Genomic DNA, 10,251 nt, shown 5'->3' with positions numbered 1-10,251 from the left:
ATGTACATATATATACACCTATATATATATACACATATATATACACGCCCACACACACACACACACACACACACACACACACTGGGGCAAAAAATTATTTAGTCAGCCACTGATTGTGCAAGTTCTCCCACTTAAAATGATGACAGATGTATGTAATTTTCATCTTAGGTACACTTCAACTGTGAGAGATAGAATGTGAAAAAAAAATCCAGGAATTCACATTATAGGAATTTAAAATAATTTATTTGTAAATTATGGTGGAAAATAAGTATTTGGTTACTTCGAACAAGGAAGATCTCTGGCTCTCACAGACCTGTAACTTCTTTAAGACGCTCTTCTGTCCTCCACTCGTTACCTGTATTAATGGCACTTGCTTGAACTCGTTATCTGTATAAAAGACACATGTCCAAAGCCTCAAACAGTCAGACTTCAAACTCCACTATGGCCAAGACCAAAGAGTTGTCGAAGGACACCAGGAAAAGAATTGTAGACCTGCACCAGACTGGGAAGAGTGAATCTACAATAGGCTAGCAGCTTGGTGTGAAAAAATCAACTGTGGGAGCAATTATCAGAAAATGCAAGACATACAAGACCACTGATAATCTCCCTCGATCTGGAGCTCCACGCAAGATCTCATCCCGTGGGGTCAAAATGATCATGAGAACGGTGAGCAAAAATCTCAGAACCACACGGGGGGACCTGGTGAATGACCTGCAGAGAGCTGGGACCAATGTAACAAAGGTTACCATCAGTAACACATTACGCTGACAGGGAATCAAATCCTGCAGTGCCCGATGTGTCCCCCTGCTTAAGCCAGTGCATGTCCAGGCCCGTCTGGAGTTTGCCAGAGAGCACATGGATGATACAGCAGAGGATTGGGAGAATGTCATGTGGTCAGATGAAACCAAAATAGAACTTTTTGGTATAAACTCAACTCGTCGTGTTTGGAGGAAGAAGAATACTGAGCTGCATCCCAAGAACACCACACCTACTGTGAAGCATGGGGGTGGAAACATCATGCTTTGGGGCTGTTTTTCTGCTAAGGGGACAGGACGATTGATCCGTGTTAAGGAAAGAATGAATGGGGCCATGTGTCGTGAGATTTTAAATCAAATCCTCCTTCCATTAGTGAGAGCTTTAAATTCTTTAAAATTCCTACAATGTGAATTCCTGGATTTTTCTTCCTCACATTCTGTCTCTCACTGTTTAAGTGTACCTTTGATGAAAATTACAGACCTCTGTCATCATTTTAAGTGGGAGAACTTGCACAATCGGTGGCTGACTAAGTACTTTTTACCCCACTATATATATATGTGTGTGTGTATATATATATATATATACATACATACATACATACATACATACACACACGTGTATATATACATATACACATATTACATGTATATATATATATATATATACACACACACGTACATACATGTGCATATATTGGGGCTGCGAATGTTTGGGTGTCCCACGATTCGATATCGATTCTTGGGGTCGCAATTGGATTATAAATCGATTTTTTCGATTCATCGCGATTCTCGATTAAGAAAACGATATTTCTCCAATTCAAAAGGATTCTGTATTCATTCAATACACAGGATTTCAGCAGGATCTACCCCAGTCTGCTAACATGCTAGCAGAGTAATAGATTTTTTTTTAAAAAGCTTCTATAATTGTAAAGGACAATGTTTTATCAATTGATTGCTATAATGTGAATTTGTTTTAACTAATAAACGAACCAAAGATATGACTCATTTTATCTTTGTGAAAATATTGGACACAGTGTGTTGTCAAGCTTATGTGATGCAATGCAAGTGTAAGCCACTGTGACACTATTGTTCTTTTTTTAAATTTTTATAAATGTCTAATGATAATGTCAATGAGGGAATTTTAATCACTGCTATGCTGAAATTATAACTAATATTGATACTGTTGTTGATAATTTTTGTTTCACTACTTTGGGTTTGTTCTGTGTCGTGTTTGTGTCTCCACTCAATTGCTCTGTTTATTGCAGTTCTGAGTGTTGCTGGGTCAGCTTTGGTTTTGGAATTGGATTGCATTGTTATGGTATTGTGTATATTTTTGTTGGATTGATAAAAAAAATTAAAAATAATTTAAAAATCGATTTTTTAAAAATGAGAATAGTTTCTGAATCGCACGTGAGAATCGTGAGTCAAATTCGAATCGATTTTTTCCCACATCCCTTATATATATATTTATATATATAAATACAGTATATGCATATATGCAAATACACATGCATATCTATATATATATATACACACATGCATTCATATATACATGCATAAATACTCACATTACATATATACCTACATATATACATATATATACATATACATACCTACATAAAAACAAACATACATATATACATAAATATATACATATGTATATGTGTAAATACAGTATACGTGTATATATATGAAAATTAACCTAAACACGTATATTTAAATATACATATATACATGAATGTACATATACATACATACTAGGGCTGCAACTAACGATTAATTTAATAATCGATTAACCTGTCGATTACTTCGATTAATAATCGGATAAAATAGACAAACTACATTTCTATCCTTTCCAATACTTTATTTAAAAAACAGCAAACTGGCACCATGTCCTTTTGACTTGCCAAATAAAATAAGGCAAGTGCAACAAAAATGTTTGTTTTTTTATAAAGTGTCCTGCTCAATAGCAATCATTTTGCTTAGGGGAATTTCAAACCTGGCTATTACCTATTCCAACCATTCTGCAATGTTGGATGCTGAATGTTTTTCCTCTAGTGGCGTGGTCGTAAGGCAGATTGACTTCATGTTCCATTCGTCTCCAATGTAGTGGCATATATGCCAAGGTAGGCTACACTTGTCCACACATCAGTAGTGAGAGCAATTTTGCCATCACGGATGCTGGCTTTTGAACTTTGCATTTATCCGGATGGTTATTTTCCTCTTTGTTCTGGAGGACACCACGTCCACAGTTTCCAAATATAATTTGAAATGTGGACTCGTCAAACCACAGAACACTTTTCCACTTTGCATCAGTCCATCTTAAAAGAGCTTGGGCCCAGCAAAACTGGCGGCGTTTCTGGGTGTTTTTGATAGATGGGTTTTGCTTTGCATAGTAGAGTTTTAACTTGCACTTACAGATGTAGCGACCAACTGTAGTTACTGACAGTGGTTTTATGAAGTGTTCCTGAGCCCATATGGTGATATCCTTTACACAATGATGTCAGTTTTTGATGCAGTACCGCCTGAGGGGTCAAAGGTCCGTAATATCGTCGCTTACATGCAGTGATTTCTCCAGATTCTCTGAACCTTTTGATGATTTTACAAAAAGTAAATGGTAAAATCCCTAAATTCCTTGCAATAGCTCGATGAGAAATGTCGTTCTGAAACTGTTCGACAATTTGCTTATAAAGTGGTGACACTCGCCCCATCCTTGTTTGTGAATTACTAAGCATTTCATGGAAGCTGCTTTTATAGCCAATCATGGCACCCACCTGTTCAAAATTAGCCTGCACACCTATAGGATGTTCCAAATAAGTGTTTGATGAGCATTCCTCAACGTTATCAGTATTTATTGCCACCTTTCCCAACTTCTTTGTCATGTGTTGCTGGCATCAAATTATAAAGTTAATGATTTGCAAAAAAAAATAATGTTTATCAGTTTGAACATCAAATATGTTGTCTTTGTAGCATATTCAACTGAATGTGGGTTGAAAATGATTTGCAAATCATTGTATTCCATTTATATTTACATCTAACACACTTTCCCAACTCATATGGAAACAGGGTTTGTGTATCTCTCTCTCTCTCTATATATATATATATATATATACACACATACATACACATACATACACACACACACACACACACACACACACGCACACGCACACGCACACATATCTATATATATACACATACATATAGGGCTGGACAATATATCGATACACGCGATATATCGCGGGTTTGTCTCGATATAGAAAATGACTATTATGATATTCGAGTATACGTTCTCACGCAGTTGTTTTTAGCTGCGGGCATTAAACTGCATTCGTCCCTCCCTCTTTTTGTCTCTCCTTCTCACAGGGACTTAACACAACCGCACCTTCTTACATACCTCACACATGCAATGTCACACGCCTTCCCCGAGCAGAGAGGTAGCAGCATGTGTAACGTTAGCTGTGATGCTAATCATCATACTGCTGTGATTAAATGTATCAAGTTTTAATTCAAGGCTAAGGCAAAATATCGAGATATATATTGTATATCGCAATAAGGCCTAAAAATAAAGATATTAAAAAAGGCCATATCGCCCAGTCCTTCACACACACACACACACACACACACACACACACACGCAGAAATATATATCTGCATGTGTATATATGTATGTATGTGTATATACTGTATGTGTATATATACACACAGACTTATTCGTCATTTATACACAGTGCAAAATGCAGTGCACAATAAAATCTACTTTCTTATAGGTCAGCTTTGCTAAATTGTGTATGAAATAAAATGCAATTGTACACTGTATTTTACATCAATAAATACTTCCATCCCAGATGAAGGCTTTGTTAGTATTGGAGAGAGTATTATGACACAGATAAAAAGATACAGGTACAACCATTAGTTTGCAGAAAGAGGATCAAAGTGAAGGACAATGTTTGTTTATGCTCACCATGCCGATGCATTTTTTCAAGATGCTCCAGATACTGACTTCATTTCGGGAGAACATGGGAGCCGGCAGGGATGTTCTATTGAAAGACAGAGGGGGACAAAAAACATATGTTACGTGTGTTTTGTGTTAATGTGTCCATCCAAAGCATAGAAACAAATACCATGGTATTCACTAAACTAATTAGAAACTATTTTTGTGAGAACATACACAATAACGAGAAGCGACCTAGTAACTCAAACAATGCAGAGTATTTAACCCTTGAGAGATTATATGGACACAACTAATTTGCACGTTTTGCATTTTTAAAATTTCCAAAGATAACATAGCTGCGCAATATTACATGACACCTGTAAGCTAATGAGCCAGTTGTTACACATTTGTATAACTGCATCAGAGCACGTTGAACGTTTTTGCATTCAAACCTGCTCACATTTGTGTAACAAAGAAATTGCTCACTGGCAGCCTCCTGCAAATGTCCTCATACGAGCGGTTTTACAGTTATATTTGTGCAGCAGGCAGATGGTGCCTACCCATATACAAGCCATTATTTTTGTTGAATAAACTGGCCGGGCGGTGAGGCATCTTTGGTTCCATCTGCACTTTTAGTCACTTCTGGCCCACTTCATGTTAGCTTCATTAAGCGGGCATCTTTTTGCAATTTTACAGTAGGTGACATCATTCACATGTAACTTAAGACATGCTAAATACTGTAAAAACAATTACTATAAGCAATTGGAGTGAAGCAACACAGCACGCATGTATTTCAATTTGCAAAACAACATTATGTATTTGTTTGATATGCACACACGCACAGTCAGTGTGTTCTCCGTTCTTGTTACGCCACAGTCCCTGCCAGAACATGCTAAATAATTAACTTGTACCAAAAAATAGAAGCGGAGTTGGAAATGAATGCTTGACCCCTCTTCTAGCAGCAAAGCATCCCGCCAGCACAGGTTGGTTTTAGAGAGTTGGACGGGACAGGAAAAACAAAACAGGTTTATTCTCTGGGAAGTGGGTGCTGGTACAAACAAAAACGCAGAAGAATGGAAAGATGGTAAACTGTAACGCCTTCTCTTCTTGCTATTTGAAGCACGCTACTTTGTTATCAGACAGTTATGCCCCCCAAAAAAACCCAACTTAAACTTAAATTACCTGATTTGAAAATATTTTTATAAACACAAGCAACCTTCACACAAACTAAGCATGACATAACTGCAGCATTACCCACCTGCGCTTGTTGGCGGCATTGTTCTGGTTGTCATGGTTATCCTCCCCTGACATTCCGGCAGCCCCCCTGAGACTGTTGAGAACGGGGGTGTCGCTCCCGTCGTCTTCTTCACAGGAGTTGCTGGCCACTGACAGGAAGCTGCTCACAGACAGCTCCGTCTCGGACTCTGCGGGAAAACAACGGGGGGCAGGTGATGGCAGATCATGCCAAAAATACACGGTTCTGGGCAAGGAGCAGCCTCATCGATTCACAACACAAACAAGCAACTCCAGTTCCTCTTTAACTACCTCCCCAATGCCTCTGCCTCCTCCCTGCTGCCATACCAAACCCCGCCTGAGCTTTGTGTTCCAATGAGGCTTCACTTCCTGCGACACAGTTTGCCCCACTCTCCTGCTCATCATTGCAATACTGGTACAGTACAAGCAGTATAATGTTTACATATCAGCTTTGTAAAAAACTATTATTTGACTAACAGCAGCGTTGTGAGATTACATCAGGATCCTCAGCAGCTAGACTCACATTTTTTGCACAACATTATATTCAACAGAAAGGCTGAGTAAGTGCTGAGCACAGTTTAAAGAGTCTCATGGGCAAAAAATGTCCGCGGTCAGCGCTCTTTATGAATAATGCAGACATTCCCGAGAGACTGTTGTAGTGCACAAACATCTTGGAGGAAGTACACACTATACATTCTGTATTTATATCAATGAAAAAAAAAAAAGTCTGAGCATAGGGTCAACATTCCGTAAACATTGATAATGTGGGTGGGCCCTCTTTTGTGTGAATAACTGCATGTAAAATGTCAATTCATGAATTACAAAATACTTCATATGAAATTTTACCACACGCGTATACCTAGCATCTTCACCGATTTGAATATAATGAAAAAATTACAGCTGTCAAGCAATTAAAAAATAGCAATTAATTATAATTATTAGTGATTCCCAAAGCCCAAAAATGTCTGTGGGCTATAGAGCGTTTTCATTTCGGGCTCCAGTACTCTGGAATGCCCTCCCGGTAAAAGTTTGAGATGCCACCTCAGTAGAAGCATTTAAGTCTCACCTTAAAACTCATTTGTATACTCTAGCCTTTAAATAGACTCCCTTTTTAGACCAGTTGATCTGCCGTTTCTTTTCTTTTTCTCCTATGTCCCACTCTCCCTTGTGGAGGGGGTCCGGTCCGATCCGGTGGCCATGTACTGCTCGCCTGTGTATCGGCTGGGGACATCTCTGCGCTGCTGATCCGCCTGCGCTTGGGATGTTTTCCTGCTGGCTCCGCTGTCAACGGGACTCTCGCTGCTGTGTTGGATCTGCTTTGGACTGGACTCTTGCGACTGTGTTGGATCCATTATGGATTGAACTTTCACAGTATCATGTTAGACCCGCTCGACATGCATTGTTTTCCTCCTCTCCAAGGTTCTCATAGTCATCAGTGTCACCGACGTCCCACTGGGTGTGAGTTTTCCTTGTCCTTATGTGGGCCTACCGAGGATGTCGTAGTGGTTTGTGCAGCCCTTTGAGACACTAGTAATTTAGGGCTATATAAGTAAACATTGATTGATTGATTATCTGTAATTACCGTAAATTCCGGACAATAACAGTGTTATCGTTGATATTTGTACATGTTATTGTGATGTAATGAAGGTAGCGTTGTTAACATTACGAATGTCTGTTAGTATTATTGCCTTACAGTGGCATTCTGTTTGTATTCTTTTAGTTTCACAAATTCCTCAGTAAATTCACCAAGAACTGTCACCATGGAATTTTTGAGTGTTTGGCTGATTAGAGAGCTAACTTCAGCAGCTGGTGGGTGCATGACGATGACTTTGGTTTAGTTTGATTTGCTGTTTTACTGCTGTGTCACAGACATCGTTTGGAAACAATTAAGGTATGTAAAATAAATATTTATACAATTGTTCTTTCTAAATAACTCATTTCACAATGTATATATCTGCGGTTTATAGTCCGGTACGGCTAATACCGTATTCATCGGACCATAGGGCGCACCGGATTATAAACCGCACTGCTGAGAAGCGAGTCTATTTTCATACAAAAGGCGCACCAGATTATAAGGTGCATTAAAGGGGTCATATTATGATTTTGTTTTTTTAATTGAAAAGACTTCCTTTCGGTCTACATAACATGTAAAGGTAGTTTTTTTGGTCAAAATGTTGCATAGATCATGTTTTATGGATTATCTTGAGGTTGTCTTCTGACCATTGCTTCAGGATGTGCCGTTTTGTGGGCGGTCTTATTTACGTGGCTTTGACAGCGTCTCCTGCCCGTCATCTTTGTTGTAGCGTGCAAGGACGGGAGTGCCAAAAGATGGAGCTAACTGTTTTAATGACATTTAGACTTTTTTTTAAATCAATAACGGAGCAGCATCTCCACATCTGTGGCCAACAAGTGCAACAACGGCGGAAATGTGTCCCCCGTGAAAATCCGTCCGACCGGAACCCTTTTAATAACTAAAAGGTCCGTGGGTGAATTATGAAAACCCACTGTACCGGTAGTTTTCGCTTCCATGGTGACATAAAAGTTACTTTATATTAGAAATAGCAACAGCGGAGGAGGAACGCCCCATGACAAGAAGACAGAAAATAAGAAAAAAATTGCCTGGGTCATGGCTAGATTTATGTTTTCATGGACACAAATTCTCCACACCTGCCCTTGTTTAGTAATTAGTGTTCCCACCAGGTGTTTTGGTTAATTGCACTCCTTTATATTTTTCACTCACCCAGCACAAGTTGTTGGGTCAATGCTCGCTCTTCGCGACATTTATGTTGGTTCTTCTTTTCCACATGCTTGTGTATTTTTCCTAGATTAAGACTTTCTCGCTGTCCGCCGCTGGAGACTATCTTGGTATTTTGGCTCCACACTTGACTAGTGTCTGAGTTTTTTTTATTTGTTGTCCTACCTGCACGCTGCTCCTGCTGGTTTCCTGCTTGTCTGTCTGCTTTCGAGAGAAAACAAATATCGCAGCAATGCATCCTGAATGTAAAAGATTATCAACTACAATGGCGGACGCTGATACAAGATCAGGAATTATGCATATCCCAGTTAAAGATCAGCAGGTGCCAGAATGTAAGAAAAGTTGATTTTGCATAATTTCGCGAAACAAAACGCCCAGTAATGTCTGCTAATAGGTGCCATTTTGCGGTCCTTATACACACACCATAGTAATACTCTATGTTGAAGCACAGTACTTCTGACTACGGTAGCCGTAATGCTCCGACAGTCCATCAAGCGGTGCGGCTTCATAGCTTACGAAAGTGGTACTAAAACATTGACGGATTTTTGAGCACGATGTGTAATTTTCTATATTTTCAATAGAACATCGCAAGTCGTGGTGTTCTTTATTGGTGTCCTCTTGCAGTCTACACGTCTTGTGTGTGATTGCCATCTACAGGTCACACTTATCATTACACCACATACCAAATAAAATATCTTCAAGGTCGGTGAGCACAACCAGAATTATTCCATACATTAGGCGCACTGGGTTATAAAGCGCACTGTCGATTTTTGAGAACATTTAATAATTTCAAGTGTGCCTTACAGTCTTTAAATACGGTGTATGGAATTAGTGTTTTTTTCTTCTAAAATTTAGTGGGTGCGCTCTATAATCCGGAAAAATACGGTAATTAATCTGCTTAATCTCTTTTTTTGTATATGTCTTAAACCTTATTTAGCAACTGAACATTAATTTATTTATTTACGAGTTTTGGTTTTATTATACGCTAAAATCAAGCCAACATTCAAATTTAAACTATACACACTTCTGATACGTCTTCAAGTATATTATGAATATTTTCCACTATTTGTTAAAATATATTTCATCCCATTTCCACTATTTAAAATCGCCAACGTCACTGGCCAAGTTTCATGACAAAGTGAGACGTATTTTTCACCGTGTCTACATGCTATCTTTGTGCTTAAGGTCTGTAGTGTTGTTACATCCAATAAATGTTCTCAGTAAAGCACAGGAAAAGAGCAAGGCAATGCACAGGCATACACAAATAAAAAACCTAATACGATAAATAGTATTGTAATAAATTAATCGTAATTAACGTGATAATTTGACACCCCGAAACAAAATTTCTGTAGCACACAACTTGAGTGCTCATTACAAAAAGGTGTCAGTACCTGGGATCAAATCCCAGCCGATGTAAGAGTTGGAAAGATTAGAGATGTTTTAACTTTCTATATAAAAAAAAAAAAAAAGCTCCACATGCATCCAACAAGGTTAGTTAAAAAAAAAAAAAAAAGGTAAAAAAAAAATTGTTGCACATAAAGTTAAAAAAAATT

At 38.4% G+C, this 10,251-nt stretch overlaps 1 pseudogene; it reads right to left on the bottom strand.

Moving 5' to 3' along the window:
* The window catches only part of LOC133568412 (oxysterol-binding protein-related protein 1-like), a 47,765-nt pseudogene that overhangs the window by 11,851 nt on the left and 25,663 nt on the right, over nt 1-10,251 (bottom strand).

The sequence above is a fragment of the Nerophis ophidion genome, linkage group LG14, assembly GCF_033978795.1.
Source record: "Nerophis ophidion isolate RoL-2023_Sa linkage group LG14, RoL_Noph_v1.0, whole genome shotgun sequence".
In the NCBI taxonomy this organism is placed as follows: Eukaryota; Metazoa; Chordata; class Actinopteri; order Syngnathiformes; family Syngnathidae; genus Nerophis; species Nerophis ophidion.
Note: the sequence above shows the minus strand (reverse complement) of the source record. Positions and strands in the feature narration are given on the sequence as shown.